We start from the raw sequence: 5,648 nt of genomic DNA on the forward strand, positions 1-5,648 counted from the left end.
ATCTTTTGGCTGTATTATCACTCGCTTTGCATGAATGATGCATAGGTTGGTATCTTCCAACACCGAAATGATGTGGGCCTCTGCAGCTTCTTGAATAGCCTCTAGATCTATTGCTTGCATTCTATACTAATTTCCATAGCTTTGAAGCACCTCCTTCAATGTGCGAGCAAAGGGGGTGCGTTGAATTAAAAGCTATGTAGTCTTCTGGTAGTGGCGGATTTTTGCGAATGCCCTTGCTATTTTTGGGGGCTGCTACGGTTGTCTTGAGGGAACTTGCACATTTGCTAGCTAGCAGCGTTTAGGCTTCTTGAAAAACTTTGACTTGCACCTATTTACATGCTTAGGGGCTGGTGGATCTACAGCCTCTTCTGGTTCATCCTCTTCCCTTGGCTACTGATCTTGTGCTATGGGAAGAGCTCCCTGGCCTTGAGGCAGTGTCTTCCCCCCAACAGGCACCCGGTGTGTGCGCGGCATATCAGCTCGCTGCCATGGTGGCTCTCTCTCTGATTCAGTGTCTGTATGGACCACCCAAGTCCTGGATGGTCCTGCTTGTGATTGGTGGCACGAAAGCTCCTCCCTATCGGACTCTGTTGTTTGTTGGTCCTCTTCTTCTCTCCAGTGTTGGGCGCGTTGCTTCATTCTTTTTCTAGGTGTTTGTTCTTGTGGACGTGAAGATTCTATAGCCCTCGATGACTATGGTGCCCTAATACCATGCCCACTGCCATAAGAGTTCCTGGAACGGCCATGTGTTCGTGGCTATTTTCTTGTGCCTTTAAGCCATGCCGGCTTCTCACATCCTTGGAGGGTGTTTTTTTTGGCAGGCGGATGCTCTTTCGCGGTTTGTTTGGTGCGTGGCATTTGGTATGGTAAGAGCTCACCTGTTCTTAAGAAATGAGTGGTTTATGAGAGCATGCAATATTTATAAGGGCCCATTAAAAAAGGGCCCTGTTCACACTAATTTTGAAAAAGAACTATTATTTTTTAAATGAACATGTCGTTAAGAGCTGGACCCTACGTTCACGTGTAGTGACTTGCATAGAATCCACTTTGAACCTTGTTGCACTCTGCATTGCCGCCATGCAGCATGCTTGGAGGGACCTTGCGACATTTGCCACTTGTTGCTATGCTCTTGATGACTCCATTTCCGCACTTCAATAGCAGTCTTGGATTGTCGCGCACGCTCCATTGTGAGCTTACGAGCAAATGTTGTGTGAAAAAAACAGTTGAGCATCTCCTCCAAATAATTGGATTGCACCATTCCACCACCATGTCGAGTAGTTTTTAAGTACACTCCCCTTGCTCGATAATGGGACTTCTCCATGCCTTGAGTGCTAAAAATTTCAAGCGATCCATACTTGTGTATAAAAAATGCACCATGCCCAAACAAGATATGTTGTTCACATGAGTAAACGATCCACATTATTTAATAAAAAAAATCCCTTGTAATAAATCCACCACGTAACAAGAAAGGGTGAAGACCTTGGTTAAATTCGCCAAGGCTTCTTGAAACGATTGGCGTTGTTCTTTTGTTGTGCTGTTAAGGCCCATAAGCTTGATCATTTTATCAAAATGTTCCCAAACTTTCTTGTGCTTATTTGCAAGCTCTCCATTTGAATCATTGTCAGTAGTACCTTTGCATAACTACTTCCAAAGCTCCCAAAGGCTACCTGCCTGCTGGTTGGAGCTGTTTTGAGCAGCATATCGACTTGGCTTTCCTTGGGAAACTTTCTTCAAAAAGTGTTTGGCTTTTTGTCCACTCATTGACACTTGTTCATGGGCCTCCGTTGTGTTCTTTGCAGCAACAATATACACATTTCCACCGTGAGAGTGTTACCATGCACCGATAAATTTTTTCCGATCAAGGACAAACCCGAGAAAGTGTTTGTACACGTTATAGTAAATTTTATCGTCAACGGAATACTTATCGTTTGTTATATATATATGAGATATATATGCACCACAACAAAAAGGGTTACCAATGGATAGACTACCTCTTAAATTCCAAAAGATCAAAGTTTAATTTTAATAAAGTAAACACAATATTTAAAAATATTATCTTCTCTCTTAGGCTCGCTTGGGCTTCACATGTTTTGAGCATAAAGTAAGATTTATAGACTGATAAGAGATTTAGCCTTGTACTTAATGCTCAAGTCATCATAAGTTTCTTTTTGTAAGGTCATTTGTAGTGCTCCTCTGTCTGGTACTTTGGTTCTTGATTGTCATTTATACTTGAGAGCATGTGAATCCTTCCTCATCTTAGAAGAATCAATTTGATAGCAATTTATTGCACCTCATTAGTTCATTTATACACCAATCTTCTTTTTCGTGTTGTCTTGCCCTATCTATACTACAAGACTGTGATCTTCATACAAAGACACCCGTCTTACATGACACAGTGCCGACAAACACCATTAATTATGAAAGACTTCTTTTGTTACAATAAAATCATGTCTTTCCTTAATTGACCAATATAGGGCTTTTTTAATCAATTTACATAAAGAACAACCAAAATTTATAGAGTGCTATGCCTAAAATTTTCTAGAAAGGCATCGTCATAACTGGAAAAAATTAGTTGTAAATGATTAATAAAATAATTAGGATCTTTTTACCATACAATGTGAGAACCTCAAAGCTTAGGGGCATGAGTCTTTATATGAAGAGCTTCTTTCACAAAAGATTGAAGATGCTACTCCTTTCTATTGTGAAACATTGTTTGAAAAAGTATAGTAGATGTCAAATATCAGGAAGGCCATAACATTCACCACTCAATGGACAAGCACATTATAATTGGAATATGCTTTACATCCTCGCTCATGTGAAATATTCATGTAACCACCAATTATACGAGGCAAATTCTGCTCCAATCTATGAAGCCATGCCCTACTTTAAAAGGCAATATTGGAGCCTTCTTCACATTTGGAACAATAGTTTCAACAAGAGGGGAAGCCGTTATAGTGACTTTGCATACTAATTTTTGTGCGGAAAAATGCAATCTTTTTTGAGCTTGTGTCTGCTCAAGATAAGGTTGTATGGAAATCTTACTAGCTAGATGAGGGAAAGAGCTGCAACATATTGACAACACATTGTTTTGCAATTGATCATGTCCGCCCACCAGAAAGAACGATGCTAAGTGATAGAAGATGCTTAGATCTCTCTCTCTCTCTCTCTTTCTAAAATGAGAAACAATATCACTATCAGGGGTGCATTAATTAGCGATCGATTTTCAACAAAAATGCCATAGAAAACCAGTCTTTATTGTATTTTTAAAGCACAAAAATTAAAAATTCCCGGTTAGTTTTGCGGGTCTCCTTGAAGGGTGTTCAACCCTCAAAAATCCTAAATTTTATGTGGAGATTTTCAATGCTCTCCTTTTTTCCATTGATTCTTAGGTGTTTGGGAAAAATGTGTCTTAGCTTAATATCATACCCTTTTCAATTTCAAAAATGCCAGTACGTCCCAACAGTTTTTGAAAAACAAAAGTACGGCACAAATTTCAAGAGATGCCTGTTGCAAAGAGAAAGGACAGGACTGACAAAAGTAAGGGCGTGGAGTCATCTAGTATAGCGCGCTGGCACCAACAATAGAGTGGGGTCAATGACACACAGTCATTAACAAAAGCGTTGTCAGGCAGGTGTTGGGGGGACTTGGTTATATTTTTTTATTAATGCACTGCACTATGCCATGCAGCACTATGCAGCCTCCTACGTTGTTAGCAAAGTTCATTGGAAGATGCGCATGTGAAGCAGGAAGAGTTCGAGTCCAGCTTGCTAAGATTTTGGTTGGGGGACTGTTTCGCAACATACCTTGGCCAGAAGTCGACACAGGCAAGCTGAGAGAGAGAGAGAGAGCGAGAGAGAGAGAGGTGCTCGCCTCTTCTCTGCAACCAAGACATTGTAGCTTGATCTTGAGCTCGCCAACCCACTTTGGCCAGTATATTGCGGGTAGAAGTCCATGCAGGCAAGCTGTGAGAGAGAGAGCGAGCGAGAGAGAGAGAGAGAGAGAGAGAGAGAGAGAGAGAGAGAGAGAGAGAGAGAGAGAGAGAGAGAGAGAGAGAGAGAGAGAGAGAGAGAGAGAGAGAGAGAGAGCTATGGCTTAAAAGCCTGGGGAGCAACTGCCTTCCGCGTCTGAATGCAACTGCAATAGCCAAAGAGAAGCGGTTTTGACTTTGGAGAGGATTCGGCATATGCCACCTGCCTCAAAGGGAGTCCTACGTCAAGAAGATACGCCCTAATTTATAATACACACAAGGGAAAACATGGGGAAATCTCAGGTGAGTCCTGCACGCTTACAGTCTCACACGCAACTCACCCAGTAATTGCTGCTTGCTGCATAGAAGAGAGCTCAAGACACAAGTAGAACAAGGTTGTATAGACGTGGTTTATGAAGAACTGTTGTAGAAGGATAGCAAGAAGAAAGATCGGTGGCTGAGGTAGAGCAAAGCTAGAGTATGAGAACCGTGTGAGTGCGCGGTGTATGCTTGTGGCAATGTTCATGTTCGCTGATGGACATCGTAATATCTTCTTGCAGGCCTCAATGGCACCTATCTTCCCCCCACCTTTCCCCCTCTCTCTCTCTCACATCATCGACACTGCCGGCTTGGTAGGATTTGACAGGAGGCGAGCACCTCTCTCTCTCTCTCTCTCTCTCTCTCTCTCTCTCTCTCTCTCTCTCTCTCTCTCTCTCTCTCTCTCTCTCTCTCTCTCTCTCTGTTTAAAAAAAAAACTGTCTGAAAGAGCGCGCGCTAATTGCTTGAGGCAGTTAGCGTTATCTTTGCTAGCAACCTGCTCACCATTTTGTGCTGTGTTTTTTTCAAGAGAAACCACACCGTCGAAGATGATGGCATCTCGCGAGGAGCTTGACCAGAAGGCCCGGACTGGAGAGATGGTTGTTCCTGGAGGCACTGGGAGGCAAGACCTTAGAAGCGCAGGAGCACCGTGCGGAATGGCATAGCAAGGGAGGGCAGACACGAAAAGAGTAGATGGGGACGGAAGGATACCACGAAATGGGAAAGAAGGGTGGGCTCTCCAACCTGGAGCAGTCCGGTAGTGAGGCAGCTGAGGAGAAGGCAATGCCGAGCGATGAGTCAAAAATATAGGACTCAGAGGAAAATATCCCCAGTTACGTGTTGTTCTCGATGGGAATTACGATCTTAGTCTACTACTAGCAGTAGTTTCTGGGCTGCAGATTAGCTTAATTAGTGCACATGTTGTATCTTTTTGTTGTGCTTGGTAGGAATTGCGATCTTAGTCTTCTACTAGCACTAGTTTTTTGGCTGCGGATTAGCTTCTATAAAACTAAAGCTCTTGCTTTTGTAATTAAAACTACCATATCCTATTTTAGTTTTCTTTCAAAAAAAAGAAAAAAAGAGAGCTAAGCCAGTCTCCATCGTTCTTTGTTCTTTTTTTGACATCTCTCTCTCTCTCTCTCTCTCTCTCTCTCTCTCTCTCTCTCTCTCATTTGTACGTGCTTCGGCGTAATTTCTCTTTGTAAAAAACAAACCAATGGAGACTAGCTTAGATCTCTCTCTCTCTCTCTCTCTCTCTCTCTCTCTCTCTCTCTCTCTCTTTGTCAAAGTGTTTTTGAGAGTGAGCGAGAGAGAGAGAGAGAGAGAGAGAGAGAGAGAGCTTCCAACACCCACATCTTCAAAT

At 42.6% G+C, this 5,648-nt stretch overlaps 1 pseudogene; it reads left to right on the forward strand.

Annotated features, from left to right (window-relative positions):
- Positions 1-4,808: 4,808 nt before the first annotated feature.
- Positions 4,809-5,095, forward strand: LOC147455325 (protein SLE3 pseudogene; annotated as a pseudogene).
- Positions 5,096-5,648: the final 553 nt, after the last annotated feature.

The sequence above is a fragment of the Adiantum capillus-veneris genome, chromosome 6, assembly GCF_014529385.1.
Source record: "Adiantum capillus-veneris isolate H3 chromosome 6, ASM1452938v2, whole genome shotgun sequence".
NCBI lineage: Eukaryota > Viridiplantae > Streptophyta > Polypodiopsida > Polypodiales > Pteridaceae > Adiantum > Adiantum capillus-veneris.